Here is an 18,339-nt window from a genome sequence, read left to right on the forward strand (position 1 = left end):
TGTGTATAAGCTACACCTTCTGGCAGAAGAGAAGTTCAGATGAGTTGGAGCTCTTGTTGTTAAAAAGCTGACAATGTTACAACATATTAGCCGTCAGGACTAGACAAAAATGGGGAAAAGGAATAGGTCTGAAGCACAGCTTGCACTTACTTTCTTACTCATCCTGGGGCAGGGCATAGTCAAAGACTTCATTTTATATCTCATTTCTGCGGCATGTACCAGATGGAACATATAGGTACACACTCACTCTGAGATGTTCCTGTTGTGCACTAAAATCCACCCACCTTAGGGGTGAAAATGCAGCAGCTGTTCCTTGCTGGTATTGCTACAGGATCATTTTAGAGCACCGACGCTCTTGGAGAATATACTGTAGTGTTCGTGTAGCTCTTCATACTATATTTCTGAAAAGGAAGAAAAAAAAAAAAAGAGGCCAATCCTTTTTCAGCATTAGAAGTGTTTGAGTGAATGCATTTTTATAGCTACATTTCAGATTATGCAAGTGTAATATCAAGTTTTTCAAAGCGCTTTTTGTCTTTATGGAAATCTTGACATCGCTTTTCAAATAGGTATCTCCTTTTTATTGTAGTACGGCAGGTGTATGATACACACCTATCAGATCATCCATTTTACATTATGACATTATGTGCTGAGTATGACCGATTCTTCCTATGGCAACTTACTGCAATGCATCCCTGACCCTCCTAGAGGAGCGGCTGGTTTGGCAGTTTAAGCAGTCTCACCTCTGTCTATTAAGCCACCTACTTTTCCCTTTCCCTCCAGCCTTCAGACAGCTGGTTTGTATGCTGCATGGAGGGAGGATCATCTTAGAGCTGAATAAGTAGGTGAATGATTATATTTAAGAGAGAATGTTTTACTGAGGTCAGAATAAGGAAAAGGGTTGATAACCACAGGCAGGGAGGACTGTGGCGAGAGCATTTGCTTGGACAGAAAGCAGGATGGATGCTGTTTAACTTGATGTGAATCCCTGGCCTCAAATGAAAGATGAAATGTGATTGTGGAAGAGTATTTTAAAAAAAATTAACTATCAGCTGTCTGGTCTAGATATCTTGCTAATCTTCTTTCGAGTCCAAATGACGCCATGATTCTTGGGCTCATTTTATATGATTAAAAGATGAAGGAGTTTATACTACAGCGTGTTGAGTATTCCCAGTTCCCCATACGCTTGCCTGGACTTCAGAGTACCTCTATATTGATTTTCATTCTTATTGTCCAGTATGTTTTCTGAGTGAAATATTATTTTCCTAGCTTAATTAAAGAAGAGTCAAAAATTGCAGAAACACTACAATTTCATTGCAAGCTGGCTAACCACCATGCGGTGCAAGGTGAGAGGATCCGTATTCTGTGGGGTCAGCATCACCTGTCTGGTGAGGGAGGCAGGAGCTGTGTGGAACCAACGTGTTCCAATACCCGGAGGCTGTTATAAACCAAGTCCATCTGGTGCTGCTGCTCCACAGATTCAGATGCTGCTGAATGAAGTTTCCACAATTAAAACATTTTGAAGAATGGTTCCGCTTCCCTAGGGCTCTCAGACTTGAAGACTTCACCCACTGTGGGATCTAGAGTAGAATCTGGGCTCAAAGTCTTGTTTTTAACACTCCTCTTGACTTTTGTGGTGGTGTCTCCTGGGAACGTGGACAGGAAATCACCACATAATTTACTCAGTTCTGTTCAATGCAGTGGTTACTAGAGGAGAAACCCTGTGAATGCTTCACTTTTCCATTAAAATGAATTTTGACAAGTGCCCAGAAATATGCCTGAAACTTTAACCTTTCATTTGTAGGCGAAGATAGATACCAGCAATACAGATAAAAATGAGATGGTGACTTTGAGCAACATGACAAGAGACTGTAAATCTTAGGCTTGGCCTTGTGCTGCAGAGAAGATTGCAGTCTTAATTAAAAAGTTTTTGAGTGGCTCTCTAAGCAAGCCAATGACTCTTGTAGTTCTCATGCATCAGGGTATTTACCTGGAAAGCCCAGTCAGTCCGTCCTGGGCCTGAATGAACTCTAAATGAGGCAGACTTATGTAATCTGAACACGTATATTTGAGGAACGCTCAACCTTTAATTTGAGACCAGCTATTTCACTAGATGGGGAATTCAAGGCCATGTTTCCCACCTCCAGAGGGGGTGCGCACAGCTCGGTGGGGCACCCCATCCTGCCCATGCCTGAACGTGGTGAAGAACAAGCTCAAGAATCTTGAGACAGCACAGCGAGAGCTGGAGTGTGCAGCCTGCAATTTGGGCATTTAGCAGAGGCCTGAATTTCATCTCCTCCTCCCTGGGGTGCTAATGGATTTTGTGGCACCATTCCTGGATAAAACAAATAAATTGTTTCTCTTTGGAGCTGAGTAGTAGTATCTAATGCTTGCCCTATGAGGAATTTATGTTAACGGTGATATATTTTGCAGTCTTCACTTACTGGGAACAAGCTTATTGAAATATCAGGACAAGGCTTATTTTGCCTATTGCATTTGTGAAGAAGAGCTAAGAGAAGATTTTGAAACATACCACCAGTAATCACTGCGAAACTTTAAGCACTTTAGAGTGCAGAGTAATTATTATAGCACAAGGCTGTTCATTTTTCAGAATATTGCATTCTGTTTCTGTTGAACTCAGTAGGAGTTTTACTTCTTTTCCTTAAAATCACCAGGATTACAGACCATGCATTATCTAAATCTGTCCTTTGCAGGCAGAAGTTTACTTAGAGGCTGAAAGTAAAGTAGGATTTTCATCCACCCCTGTTCCAGATTAGCAGCAGCCAAGGCAGAGAATGCTTCTTTCATACAGTCTGGTCTTGTTGCAGGGGTGCACAGTGCCCTGTTTAGGACAGCCTCAAATTAACTCATATTTTGGGACACCCTTCAAAGGTAATACCAGTTGGGGATACAATCAGCCCTATGTGCCATAACAGGTTAAATAAATGAAACAAAACAAAAAAGTAAAAAATACCAACCAACCAAAAACCTATTTTAATACCTAAGTTTTATAGGGGAAAATGTCTAATCACAGTGACAACCTTTCTTTCAAGTGCAGCACAGCAAACCAACCTGGGATATCACAGTTAACATTCCTCAACCATATATGTGTATTTGATCTCATACTGTTTCAAACTGCTTATTTTAAAAGGGGAATTATTTTGACTGGCTCCACTTGAAGAAATGTGCTTTGGAGCCCACAGTGAAGATGAAGTGAACTAACTTGACATGTCCCCTAAATGTCACCCTGAGATCTTTAACAGAGCTTTAACACCTGGAGAGTTTTAACCGAGCTGAGAAATAAGTCAAGGAGAAAATGGTGTGAGATTAACATACAAGTTATTTTACACCCTAATGCTTTGTGGCACCGATGACTACCTTGTGCTGTGGAGCCAAATGCTGCAGGCTTGAGACAGGACATGCACTTTTACTGCTCTCCAGATAGATTTTAGCTAGTGGCAGGACTTGTCCTGCATAGGTACTGAGGCATCAGTTAGAAGCAGCTTTTACATTGGTGTCTTTGTGCATGCTTTTCTTTCCAGGAGCTATCTTGCCCATAGTATATAGCATAAGTGTGCGTGATGCTGCGCTTGATGGTTGTGGGTTAGCGCATTTCATGACTTCATCCTGCTTTGCTATTAAGTGCCTTTTTTTTTTAAAAAAAAAAAAAAAAAAAAAATCCATTAAGCCCACTAGCTCCATTACTTTAATATTTTCTTCTGAGGGTTATTCCATGTGTTGTTTCCACATTACATTTTTGTTGCTTTGAAACTGCCAATAGTCTGGCACTTTTCAATTGATCCCTATGTTTGAAGGCCTCGTTATGCACAGACCGGTTCAAGTAAATACAGGTAAGTAGCTTTAAATGAATTTGAAAGATGATTGCTTTGGAGTCAAGACAGATTAACAACTTAAGGAGCTTTTATGTGCAGTTTTGGGAAGGTTTGGTTTAACATCTGGTGTTGGACCACAGCTGCGCTACGGTTGAGGCATCATTCTTAAGTTGGCTACTTGGATCTCCTGATCTTTCTGATGTACCTTCCATCTATATTCAATTTGTACCATTGTTATGTAGCTGTGTATTCCTTTTCTGGATTTGTTCGTGTAGACCTTAGAAAACCTCAGAGCTCTTTTGAAATTAAAGGCACTGTCTGAGCTACTACAATCTAAAAAGCATCTGTAAAGTGGTACTTCCCTTAAAGACTCAATTTGTAGCACCAAGCTCATCCTCCTTGATAATTTTTCTCTCTTCCACTAAGCTGTCAGGCCCAAACAAAATTGAACCAAAAGCCATTTCAGAGTTTTGGAAATGAATACCTTAACTTTGCTGTTTCCTGTCTTTCCATTATGTACTCCAATAGTACAAGTAGCATGACTTTAGACATTTGTTTCTGGCAGGACAATTGTTACAGCAAGGTGAAATAATGACTTGGAAAATCTAACTGTGTAAGGTTTATATATAAAAAAGTCAGTTTTTCTCCAGGATCCCGAAGTCCAACAGATTGATACAAAAAGGCAATTCCTCCTCTATGTAGCTTTCTGTAGAGTTCAGCTTGAGTTCTTTAGTAGCTCTACAAGTACTACTGCTATGGCAAAAGCAGTTGGTGTGAGTTTGAGAAAAAGCAGAACTGTTCACTGTTTGGAAATTAATAGGCACTGTATTATTAAGGAATAAAATGCAGAGACTTGAATTATCCTATGTGGGATGAATTAAAGACAAACATCATAAGCTCGAACTGTATGCAAAACTTAATCAGAAAATTTATCTATTGACTTTTTAGATACTTTGACTTACTTTTTAATTATTATTATCCCTATGCCCCCCCACTGCCAAAACCAAAACCTTGCCACGTAAACCAAATACATATTATTAACCTATTACAGCAGTAACATTTTGGTTTTCTTTTGGGCTCCCTAAAGGTTTTGCCCCGATTCTACAAGAATATATCCTTAAATGATAAGGTTGATCAGAACTGTAGACAGTAATTCAGATGATCTTGCACAACTGTATTGTACAAAACGTTGTTTGTACTTTCTTATCTCAGCTGGAGTTACTCCTGCGTGCAGAGGATATGCTTACTTTGTTCCCCTAGGCAAGTCTGACTAATGTGCACCAGTTTTTTCATCTTTATTATTTTCCTTTGTCAAATAAGGTGCAATGAGCGTTAGGACTTGCTAAGTATGGAAGAAGCAGCTAAATCCCAACTATATCCTCTGTATTAGTATTGCTTGAATAGTTTATTCAATGAATACTCTGATGAACTCCTGTGAATGCATGCCATATTACTTTAAGGAAATACCCAATTAAGAAGCTTCATACAGCTGTCAAATATCACATACCTCATTCAGTTTTTGCCGTGGCATTATATTGGGAAAATTACCATTGAAATGACTGAAGTTACAGTAGGTAAAGCTACAGTAAGAGCAGTTCCAGCCCTGAGAGGACAAAAAATGAGCATTAATTAAAAACACAGTTTTTAAATAATACAACATTGTCTTGTATGGTATACAGGGCTAGAAAGAAGGCTTCTGGATGCTGGGTTTGTTTCTAAAATGTTTAATTAAATATTATCAGGCTAAAGATTAGTTTATTCCCACAAAAGCTTCCCTGGATGACTATTTTACAAAAAGCAAACAGTATTTAAGGGAAAAAAAAAATCAAATCCTAGCTACTGTTATGATTCCCTGATGAGTCTGTATGTAGATGAACCCTAAAAACACATAAAAAGGAATACAGCTAGGGGCATATGCTTAGAAAGAAATGAGGGGTGTTGTGTGCATGTTCAGAATTGCAGATCAGCTAATTGAATGCTTCTGGCTACAGGGAAAGAATAGATGAGAATTTAAATAGAGTAATAGTGCAGTCTGCGACCATGAAAGCATAAAGGTGGAGAAGCAAATCACTGAGAAGCACACAGCTCTTACTCATATCTCTGCATGCAGGAAGAAAAGATATAACCCAAGGCTGAGCAACAGCATGTAGTTGATTTTAGAAGTTTAATGCCAAAATGTATGAATGGTTTCTTCCTCTCTTTTCTTATTGCTCTGGTGGTGAATATGAGCTTAACTTAGTTTGCACTGAAGACAAATTGCAGCAAATGTGAATATTTCTTTTACAGGTGCATAACTTGGATAACTTCTTTATTCTATCACTTATTCTCAATTTTTGTCCTCTGCCAAAGTCTTGCTATGTTAGCCAGAACCGCTAGCTAAATGCAGAATTCACTTGTAGCTTGATTTGAATGCCTGGATCTGAACTTGCTTTTTCCACGTAAGTTTTTTGCATGAGCCCTATGACTTAAGGAGTTGCCTTGTACATTGAAAATCGGTGCGGCCTACTCTAGAATAATGAACATACATTTCTAGTAGGTGAATGCTTTTTGCAGCGATCCCCACTTCGATTCCGATTAGAGTACTTGTTTCATATGAGAGAGAAGCTGTAACATAGTATGGTTTATTGGGCTGCTTTGGAAGTTATCACTACTGAAATTTGTAAGGCCCAAGTTGAGAATGTTACTGTGGCTTTCAAAGCCTGAAATATTAGAAAGAACACTGTCTTTGGTAGATTGTATTCATTTACATTTCTCAGTGTAAATGAATAGTGTGCCATACAGTCAGGGCTTCGGATGCGGTGCCTGTGCACAATGCACAGGAGAGCCTCCAACACCAGTTACTGTTCCTGGGGCCTGATTTTCAAAATTACATGGCCATACTACTGTTATCTGTGGGTTTGTGCCTGTAGTGCCTGGCACACGCAGTCGGAATATACAAGAAGATCATTTAATTAAACAATTACATAGTTCCACAGGATCAGGTGCTTGGTGATCTTTTGCAAAGGAGGCACACCTCTGACTTGAAGCAGTGTTATTTATACACAGCTGACCTGTGAAAACCACCTCCTTGGCTACTTCCAATTGGTGTTTTAGCCTGCCTCAATGGGCATTGAGCATGCCCATTCCAGAGAACCATCAGGCTGGAACACCAAATCCCAAATTTCCATACGTTTCCATTTTGATTTTAAGTATGTTAATGACAATTAATGAGGAAAAGATTAACATGAGTCAGTCTGGAATCTTCCCTCAGCTGTTTTCCTTCTCATCCCTGATCTTCCTTGCTTTTGCTGGCTCAAGGCTGCCAGTCTCCATGTTTTCTTCAGTATTTCCTAATTTATTTATTTATTTTCAGTTTCGGATTACAGCATGGGCTAAGCCATCAGGCTGTTTCTCAGGGAAACGTCCGAGACTGCAGCAGCATCTGGGTTTGGCTGACAAGCCCCATGGGCACCCAAATGGGGGTGACTATTTTCTGTGACAGGCGCAAAGGCATGGAGCTGACAACCCCTCTGAGCCGCTCGAAACTGTGCGCAGCCCCGGGTCTCTTTACTTCAGCTGCTCCCACGGAGCCCAGCAGCGAGCGCCCTGCTCAGACCAGGAGCTGAGAATTCAAAATGGAGCCGTGCACACCCGGCGCGGTCGCGTGGCATGGTTGTGTGCTGCGGCCTCGTGCCTGCAGCAGCCGTGTGGGGTTGCTGTGGATCCTGTTACACCTCCCCCAAGGAGAGGGGACACAGCTACACACCCGCACCGAGTGCTGCGAGGGCACAGAGCGCAGTTCTTCCTTCCAGATGCTGTCTGCCTTCTCCTTTTCAGTCCTAAGATCAAAAGTGACACAAAAACAATTCAACTGCATGGGCATTATGACTCAAGAAATGAAAACTAATAAAATTTATTGAAAATGTAATTTAATTTTATAAAATCTAAGTAAAAAGTTATGGTCAATACAAGTCTGGTATGGCAGCAGAAGTTCTAGATGGCATCAGAAGGAGTTGTGTCGAGGATGCCATAAATCCTTCTCTGTAAACCTTCCAGGATTAAAGGAGAGAACACTTTTTTTTTTTTTCTTTTTTTTCTTTTTTTTTCTCACATTAAAAGGCATTTCAAATAACTATTAAAGAAATCATTGTCTTCATTTCCCTAATGGAAGTGCTTCAGTTATTAGTCTGGCCTGTAAGCCTTTTGACCAGTTCTGAGGCAACAGAAAAGTCCTACAGACTTTCAGAAAAATACAAAAGCTATCCTTCTCCACCCTAAAACAAAATGAGGTATTTTTACAGTGTGCCCTGTCAAGTCACTCTGTATTTCGTAAGATTTTTACTTATATTCTTTCTCAAAGTTGAGGAAGATAAATCAATGGGCCTGCCTGGATTTTTATTTATTTGAACTGTAGTCGTTGAAGGTCATTTCATCTTCTCTTCTGTTACCAAGCAGAATACAGTCACGTACTTGGTTTCTATTATAGATCATAATAGAGGTCCAAATAGTTAAGTTTTGTGAGCACCTCTAAAAAAGCTCTGAAATTTTATTTATATTTTTCCCTTCCCAGGTATATTTGAGTCATAAATTATATGTGCAGTAACAATATTGCTTTAGGGTCTTTTCTTCCAAGAATCCAGAATGCTCTGTTTGAATTCAGTTAATGTGGTACACCTTGCCATGTAGGTGAGATGGTTTACTGGAAATGAGTCAGAACGTAAATGACAGAGTTGATGAATGACCACAGATATGAACATACTTGGTATTCTTTCATCAAACTATGGCTGCATTTGGTATTATCTGACTCAAATGTAAGCAACAGCAATAAAAAAGGAGTGTAATTTGGGGATAGAGTTAGGAATCACACTTTGGACAGGATGCTGTACCCCAACCTGAAGAGGTGGATTAGGAGATGTGGGCTGATAAGATTAGTCCACCCCACAGCAGAACGTGAAACCAGATCCTCATGGAATTAAAGCAGCCAAAGAAGTGTAGTGTATGGTCCAGTGCCAGGAGAGCAGATAATTCTGAGAATAACAACTGGGTGGAGAACGGGGTTAATGTGTGAAGGAGATAACTGTAGAGGACACGCCGCGGGCTAGTCTAAGAGACTAACTAAAGAGAGTCTGCTAATCTAGAGAGAAAAAATACTGTTTTAGATAAGTAACTTCACTGTGAAAAGTCTTTTTTTTTTTTTTCTTTTTTTTTTTTTCTTTGAATTTGAGAACCAATATATTTAATATGTGTAATGTTTGGGTAAAGTAAGTTCTGTTTCTGTGTTAAGCATTAAGACTTTTTTATTCTTTCCCTTTCCCTAATAGCATTTGTTTCTTTGTGTGCTTACAAAATCTGTTTGTATTTGAAGAGTAGTTTTAATGCAAGAAGTGTTAGCAGGCAGAATTTGCTGATACATGAATACAAGTACACAGTTTCATCTCTATATCCAACTACTAATTTAACCAAGATATATAAAAACTGCTGTTATAAAATATTTTTGCTGTTGTTGCCTGATCACATTACACCTTACAGCCATCCATCTCCTCCTTCTCTTGATAAATATTGAAATACTATTCCTTTCCTATATTTACACTAACAAAAAAGAAAATGTGAAAGAGCACAGATCATCTGTGTTTCCTGGAGCAAAGTGCTTTGCTGTTGCAGGTGCTGAAAAGAGCAAAGTGCAGTCATTTAGCTGTTATTCTTTGCTGTGTTTTGGGAAAGAGAGCATTCTTAGATCATCAACAGAGGCTGGAAGAAAGAAACTCTACGTCTCCCTTTGTCCTTTAAATCACAGAACTGAACAGAAAGGGAAAAACTCATAAAACCAAAAGCTGCTGTTAGTTTAAATCTATTGGATGAATTTATAAGCAATAGTTATTATTGCAGCTTTTTAGCATGGCTCTGTTCAGCACATTTCACTTTTATTAAGTAATCAAATACTGGGAATAGAGCTGGATAGGAGGCTTAATGGCCTAGTCTTATCCCCGGTATTCAAAAGAAAATCTTTCAGGTTAGTGCTGAGTCTGGTTTGAATATATTACTCATGTAAGCTGTTCAAGCTTCACTGAAGCTTGCGGATCTAGCTCAAATTTTAGTGGTTGCTTGCTGGCCATGTAAGTTTAGTACTTGACTCTTTGAAGAGACTCAAAGACAAGATATCCAGTGTCATTCTGGGGATGTGTTCCTCAAATGTGTGTGGTCTACTTAGGACGTAGAAATCCTGTAATTGCAGGATGCTTCCATACATTGGAAATCTTGGGTCTTTCTGCCTACCTACAGCAAGACCTGACCCAACTGCTGGATCACCCGCCATGCCGTTGGTTTCTGGACTGCTGTCAGTTGTTAATGTACTGTCAGTGCATTAGTAGTATTTCAGTAAATGGCAGTAATTTAGGATAGCATATTGAAAACACTATGGATTTGTGTTTACACTCACTGCGTAGTAGTGCACTGGGACTGGCACCTCCTCCACCGCCCTTTTTGCTTCAGAAAAATTGAAAAAGGTCGTGAAAAAAGGAGTGCAGTTGGATGTTTCTCTCTCTCAATTTATTTATTTATTTATTATTTTTCTCTTCTCTGACTAAATGGATAGAAGAGCAAGCTGGTGTGTTAACTTAGAGTTTTTTTTTTTTTTCCAAAAAATCATAAATATATTTGTTTTAATAGGAAGCATTGAAGGTGATGGGGTTTTCTGGCAGGTGGTTGTAATTGGGAGAAGAAAACCCTGATGTATAAAACTCCTGTCTGTTTCCAGTCATGAGGTGAAATCAAGCTTTCTTATTTGTATAATCCTTTCAGAAATACCTAAGTACGTTATATTTTTTAGTGTATGAAGAACAAGCATTTAATTACTGAAGAAAAAAAAAAAAAAAAGGCAAATCCATAATGATTATGCTGTATGCTTTGCATCCCCACGTGCAGATGTCTTTAGCAATACTTTGCAGGTAACTGCCTGTTCTGCATGCAAGTGACTTCTACAGGCTTATTTTAAAGTGTGGTTTTCTAATGGAAAGAAAAGTTTGGAAAAACCTGAACATATAGAGGGTATTTTTATTAACCTGTATCTATGCATGGTAAGGGCATTTATGCTTTGTAGTGAACACTTATCTCTTAATTAAATAGAAGAGATATATAAAGCATTGTGCTACCCCTGCAAGTGGGTAGCACGCTTCCTTGGCACAGCGTTTTGAGAACAAAGTGCTTTATCAAGAGAGATTTCTCACCAATCAAATATCGCAGCTGACTTTGGTTTGTTGCTGTATGCTATGCATACTTAAGATTAAAGATGCATGTGCGCTTTGCGTTAATGGACCATGATATTAACATATTAAGTAATTTGAACCATTCACAGGTAAACAAGTGGTGATAAAAAGTAGAGGTAATGTCTTTGAGTGGCAGGCTTCTGGGGAGGGAAAGAAATGCAGTAACTCTCTGCTTTTCAGAATTTTATTGGAAGATATAATTGGAAAGTATTGGGGCTAGTGATGAGTGTTTCCAGTACATTCATGGACCAAGAGATGCCATTTCAAGTGCTGCGCTTTACCTCTTGAAATGTTTTTCCTCCATTATGGCCAACTGCCGATACTCTGCTTCTGTAAAAGGCTTTCCCTGCAGAACGGCATCTCTGTGCAAGCTGTTCCTGTGGCTGACTTGCTGAGACCCTCCTGGGGGGATCGTGGACGGTGCTGAGGGTGGCCAAGAAAGGTGTCCCCATCTGTTGGGAGGACTTTCTGCAGTTCCAAATGCTTGGTCCCCAGGTCCTCAAACACAGATTGTGGGTTATAAACATGTAATTGCTTTGCAGTTTGGATGAAAAGCAAATGAAAAAATCAGTGTTTTCTGAAATGTGCAATTGTTGCTAACTGATGGAGTGGGCTTACTAAACTCTGAAACTTCTATCTTCAGTGTGCAAAATTACTTTTTTTTTGGCATTTTTTTCCCTGCAAGCTCTAAGAGTAAATGGTACAGAATAAGAACATTATTTCACAAGTGCAGCTATCATGTGGAAAGTTGTTATTTGCCAACAGTTGCCACTTCTCCACAGATGTGCATAGCTATTTTCTATTCTAAGTGTTGGGGAATATGTACTTTTTTTTTTTTTTTTTTTTTTTTTTTTTTTTTTTTTTTTTTTTTCCAAATACCAGTGCCTGGTAATCATAGGTAAACACTGCCTCTTTTCTCCTTGGTAGTTCCCCATCATTCAGAAGTCACAACAGGCACAGGCTTCAGCTAAAGTCATTTGAGCCTTGCTCTAAGCATGCTGATTATAAACAGCAGTGAAGGAAAGAAATCTTTGGAAAAAGACTTTGGGGAAAGTATTTATCTTATAAGAGCTGTAATTCTGCTGTCCTTGGAGATCAGAAAGAAACATGCATGGTAAACTACAAAGGAAGATGAAAAGACTTGTTCGGTCTTCCAGAGGTTAGACTCGCAGCTTGAGGTAGAGGAAATGCCCAGACAACAATTAAAAGGTTTTGTGGGGAGGTTGTGCTGGAGGGGAAGACTTCACAGAAACACAATAAATATTTTTTTTAAGGGAAAATTGATGTAGGCATAGTTTAGAATGACATTTCATTATTTTGAAATGTTTTGAACGTGTAAAAGCCAGCATTGCAAAGAAGGATCTTTACTTTTAATTTTTTCCCCCTTTCTTTAAGAACTTAACGAACTTAAATTCCTCAATAAAAAAAAAAAAAGAAAACTTTTATTTACAGAAACAAAACAAAACAAAACAAAACAAAAGTTTTACTCCTTGATTCAACCATGGTGAAGTTCCTCTGCAATCCTTGTGCAACAAGGCTGAATGAGCAAAAAAGGTGTAGGATTAAACTTCAGCTATTGTGTTATTGAAATGACCAAAGAGAATAGATGAGGACAAAGTTTGTCCTAATTTTGTCCTAATCTGAAGACTAGATTAGGACAAAAATACTCATTAGCTTTGTCTTCCAAAGCTGTATTGCAAAATGTAGAATGAGTACCAGGAACAGCTTCAGAAATGCCACTCTGGATATAGATTTTCTACTAAACAAATATATCATCTATATTCTTCAGACATTAAGTGCCAGACTGACTCCAGCTCAGTCTATCATTTTGATAAGCTTCCACATTAAACATTTGTAGATCTGCAAGTCTGGTGTGGACAGATTAATGTTCAATAAATGCTGTGTAATCATGCTGGATATCCTTAAAGCTTGAAATGCCAAGAGACAAAGCTCATTTTTTCGTAGTGAAGCAAACTGTTGGCTTATTTGGATGAACAAAAGACGCTGTTTTTCTGTGCATATTTCCCCTAATGTAACTTACAGAGTAATGATAATGAACATTCAAGGGAATTCCAATAACCAGGTATTGGACTGAACTGTTGAGGGTATCATCCAAATTTTTGAGGAGCGGTATCTCATAAAACATGGTGGTACTGAGAATTAAGGAGGATTTTATTTTAAATACTTTTTTTTTTTTTTTTTTTTTTTTTTTTCATGTTCTGTGGAAATCCCTGTCTAAAAATCTCTTTTCATATTTGAAGAAAAAAACAAAATACAAAAAGATTCTCTTTCCTTTTGGTTTATTCCCTTCACACACAAAAACTAACTCCAATTCAAGATAAGAAGTAACCTTCTGTCTCTAAAGAAGGTGAAGCATTTCATACCAAAGAAAAACAACAATGCAAAGAAACACCCAACTGCTTGCCATCAGATGCAATCAGTCAGGAAACTGATTTAAACCAGTTCTGAACACAGGAGCACTTCAGATAGTCAGCGTGTTTCCCCTGGTACCTCACTCAATCCTACGCTGTAATACCTGAAACTCAGTCCAACTGAGAAGTAGTACCCTGATGGCTTGTATTTACCGCTGATCAATAGGCATCATTCTTCTGCAAATTACAAGTTAACAGCAAGTTAGACAATGGAAAACTTGTCCTATGATAGTGATTTCTCAAATGTTTTGTTGAGATGATTACATTCCCCAGCAGACTTAGAAGTCTAATTTGACTCTCAGTTAACTTAGAGGTGAATCATGAGGCCTGAGTCTCTATTCCCCTGCCCCCACCAAAAATAATAATAATAATAAATCTGGTTTTGCAAAGCAAAAATAATTTGATTGTGTTCTGTTTTCATTTCCTGAAACTCAAAAAGTATCTGAAGGAATTTCAGTAATCTTCAGAATAACAATGGTGCAAATCCACTGAAAAAGTCATTCTGCTCTGGTATCAGCCACACCGAGACTGTTTACTAATGATGTTCAGACTTGCTGTTGCAGATCCTTTCCTGTCCATTGTATTTCTACATTTTTAAAATACTAGAGACACTACTTTGTGGTTTGGAGGATGTCACTTGCCACTTCTGTCCTTCCAGGGCTGATAAGCTTTGTGTTTGGAATTTGTTAAATTATAAGAATTTTCCCTATGACATCCTGCTCTATGGCATATTGACATTTTGCCTCAGAATCCTACCATGCAAATAAATAAATAAATAAGTTTAGTAGGTATTTCCATAATATTATTTCCGTACAATATTTGATGGAATTCAGCTCAGGAGATGTTTAGGTTCAACATCCAGAGAAGAAATAAATAATTAATAATAATAATAAAACAGTTTAAAGAAACATTTTATTTTAGTTTAACATAATGGGTCCAGAAAAATGAAAAGATAAAATTCCTAAATACCTCAGATGCTCTCAGAGACAAAGTAGTACCCATTTCTTTAGTTCATGCTAGATGCTGTGATTCTTACAGTGCCTCTTTTAACTGTTTTAATTTTCAAGGGAGGAGAGAATATTGTGAGCTTACCTCAATAAAGTGTGTAGGGTTTTTTTGTTGTTTTGTTTTGTTTTGTTTCTTCCAATCCCTTAAGCTTATAGTAAGGGTAAGGGAGGGCAGAGGGGATGTAATCATTATGTATATTTATGAATAACAAGATCTTAAGTTCAACATTAAATTGTGCCATTAGCCCCAGAGAGCCTGTGTGATGTTCTCTGAGCCTCTGTTGTGGATATGCTCCTGCACATGAAAAAGCCTGGTTTCTTGGTTGTTTTTCACAGTGGCTGTATGGCAGCTTTGTATGAATTCCCTTCCACTGTGGCTACAGATTTGCTGTGGGGAATAGCCCTATCCTCCCCAGCTGTCTGCTCAAACAGCATTGGAGAACTATGTCCAGAAGTGACTTGGGCGATGTGACAGCATTTATAAAATGATGCATTTCAGTGAAGAATATCTGAACAAGCATCTATATGTGTAGTATCTTAAACAATCCTGGCTTTCCCAAGCATATATATTTTAGTTGATGTGTCTACAAATATGTCATTTTTTCCCCTGTTTGAACTTCTTCTTCTTCTTTTTTTTTTTTTTAAGCACAATTTTGAGTTATTTCTGTTGTCTCTTAATGACGTTGAATTGTATTGAGTCATTTAAATGATTATCTGCCATGTCATATAAGCAGTCAAAAATGTAGGTGAAGTGCATTAAAAAGATCTTGATCATCTTAGCAATCAGTGAACTTTGCCTTAATATCTAACTAATAAAATAGTTAATATGAACTATGTTAAAAGATTCACCAAGATGAGACCATGGAATTAAGCATGAATTACACTATTATTTATATGACAATTTACAACAATTTAATATGACAATTAACAACAATTAAATGAGTGTGAGCAGATTTTTTTTTTCTTTGTCAAAACCTGAACAAAATTATTCCTCCATGGATATCGTACTCATTACTTTTACTCAGTATTTTCATATTCTCTCATTAGAAGTTTTTCCATGCCTTTTCTGGCTGTAATGTGGGAGATCCCTTTCAGGTGATGTAAAAAAAAAAAAAAAAAGCCGGGAGGGGAAAACATCTCAGGTTTTTCTGTTGTAAACAGAAAGCTCACTGGGCTTCTGCGATAGTCTTGTCACTCCAGACACTGAATACACAAACCATCAGAGTGTGGCTACCTGTGGGAATCACTGCCTTGAGTTAAGCAGCAGAAATATGAGACGGTGTTTTTAAAGATGAATTGTTAATATTTTGGGAAAAAAAAAAAAAAAAAAGAGTGGAATGAGAGGGCACTGAGGAACCTGGAAGCTCCAGGACAAGCAGAAACCTCATTGCTCTGCTGCCCCGTGTAGCTGGCTCATGAGCAGGACCTTTTCACCATGGTTTTGCAAAATGCCTGAGACAAAATATTAGCAGATTTCACCTGTTATGGATGAGGGAAAAAAAAAAAAAAAAAAAAAAAAAAAAAAAAACTCTAAGACTAGGATAAAATACTTACTTAAAAGGAAACTTAATTCCTGTGTCTGTGAGTGCTAATGGTTTTAAAGCAAGTTGTGACCCATTTGTATTTTCTGAATGTAGTACCAGGGTCCTGAAAATACCCAGGAAAATATGGTCTTTCCCAGCAGGCAACATCTCACTTCAGCTGGAGCTGTGTGCCATTCACATCAACCCGGTGACCGTCACTGGAGCTCGTTGGCTCAGGCTGGCAGAGCTCCAGAGCTAAGCATCGCGCTTAGGTTATAGAAGTGGCTGTGACACTTCACAAGGAGCTTAATGCAAGGTTGTCTTGGAGTTTTTTTTTTTTTTTTAAAAAAAAAAAAAAGTCCATCCCAACCTCCTGGTTGTGAAAATATATTGTATTTCATGAATAATTTGCATAATGAGGCAATGATGAGACAAGCAGGATAAATATTAGGAAATTGTGGTATTCTAGAGTCTGTCCTGACACATGGGAGGTGGGAAATCAAATGTTTTATTCCTTCCCTATTTACCTGTGCTTTTTTTTTTTTTTTCTTAGTTTTGTGGTTATGACAGCATCAGAACAAAGTATGAAAACAAAGTCTGAATTAAGCTTGTAGTTTATAATGTCTGAGAGTCCTGGCAATAATGATTATAAAGTATTGTCTGTTCTCTCCCTGTGAGAGAGTTAGTGGTCAGAGATGACTTTCCCAGGCTGTTGTGAACTCAACAATATTTTTTTAAAGCATTATATATGTTTATATCAGCATGTGGTTTATTCTGTGTACGTTCTTATTCTGCTGCCATTTGTGTAAAAAAACAAACAAACAAAACAACTAAACAACAAGTTGGAACACTGGATGTTTGAGTCTGAAACACTCTTTTCTTACTGGCTTGTTAGATGAAAAACAGTTTGTGTTGCTCATAAATTACATACAGCTTTGTTACAAGACTTTAGATCCTGCAGATGGCTGCACTAGAAATTTAAAACAAAAAAGTAACAAAAACTGGATAGGCCTAATGTAAGAGAGAGGCTGGGAGGTTTTGGGGGATAGTACTTTACATTTTTGTACCATCGTGATCTAGGTAACTGAACTTAAATCTCATGAGAAATTTGGCTCTTTAGAACATCTTCATAATGCAATGGGTTTAGGGCAGGAAGCACTATGAACACATTAAAAATAAATAAGTGAATATAAAGACAGAACACAGGCAAACAAGTAAAATGTTTTATTGTCAGAAGTAAGCATGATTTTTAAGGGAGCAGTCAAGAACTATTTTTCTCATCCAGTTTACTATTGTCATGGATTTATCTGTGCATGTGCACTAACTTAGGCAACCTTGATAAATAAGACTTATTTGTGGTGTCAATGATTTCCTCTCAAAAACTTTACCCTTGGGAACATCGGTCATAGTATTTTTCTCCTATTCAGAATTACTTGATTTGATTCAAGTCCTTGATGTCAAGGTAGTTTTGGCACCTCTAGTCCCAGTCTCTCTTGTGCCTGCCCACACACAGACATGCACAAACTCAGGATGTTTCTAATCTCGGAGAGCTTGCTTTCAAAGACCCCAGTTTTACCAGGTACAGCACTGATTGTTTCAAGCTGCAGTTTGTTGGCAGTAGCCCATCTTTGCTGTAATACACTACACACTGCTGACACTGAATAAAAAATAAAAATAAAAAATAAAAGAAAAGGGGAGGAGGAATGTATTATATCTACATGTTCCCTTGTAATGGTAATTTTTCTTTTTTAACTTACAGGAACACTGTAGCCAGAAGGCACTGTATGTGTCAGATATTTCTTTATTGGAAGGAGCCCTTTTTTCTTGCATCACTATCCCCAGTGTCTTCAGAATCAATATAGGCTATAATTTTCTTCTTCTATCCAAGTATTTCTATGAAAAGAGCTATAGCTCATATTTTATAGCCTTAACTCTCATATGATCAGCAGTCTCTCCAACAAGATGTTAAAAATGTTATGTGAAAGTCCCAGCATATGCTGATCTTCACTTGAGTGAACTGCAGCGCTTCAGTGGTGAAGTGATTCCTAGAGAAAATGAATTGGATTCATTGGATCTCTAATTTCAGTCAGTTAATAGCATATAATACAAACTCCCCTTTAAAATTCTGGCCTGGTTGCTAACTTGCTGCTGGACATTTGCCAGTGCCTGCACCTGCATTACTTCCCTGCTAATATTTCAAAGTGTCAGCTCAAGTGGCCTGAGAACTGCCTTTGGAAGTGGTGTAATTGCTGAGATGTGCTTAGTCCAACTGTGATAATAAAATGTGGGGATTGACTGAGAGAGGG

The sequence above is a fragment of the Oxyura jamaicensis genome, chromosome 20 (assembly GCF_011077185.1).
Source record: "Oxyura jamaicensis isolate SHBP4307 breed ruddy duck chromosome 20, BPBGC_Ojam_1.0, whole genome shotgun sequence".
NCBI classification, from domain to species: Eukaryota; Metazoa; Chordata; class Aves; order Anseriformes; family Anatidae; genus Oxyura; species Oxyura jamaicensis.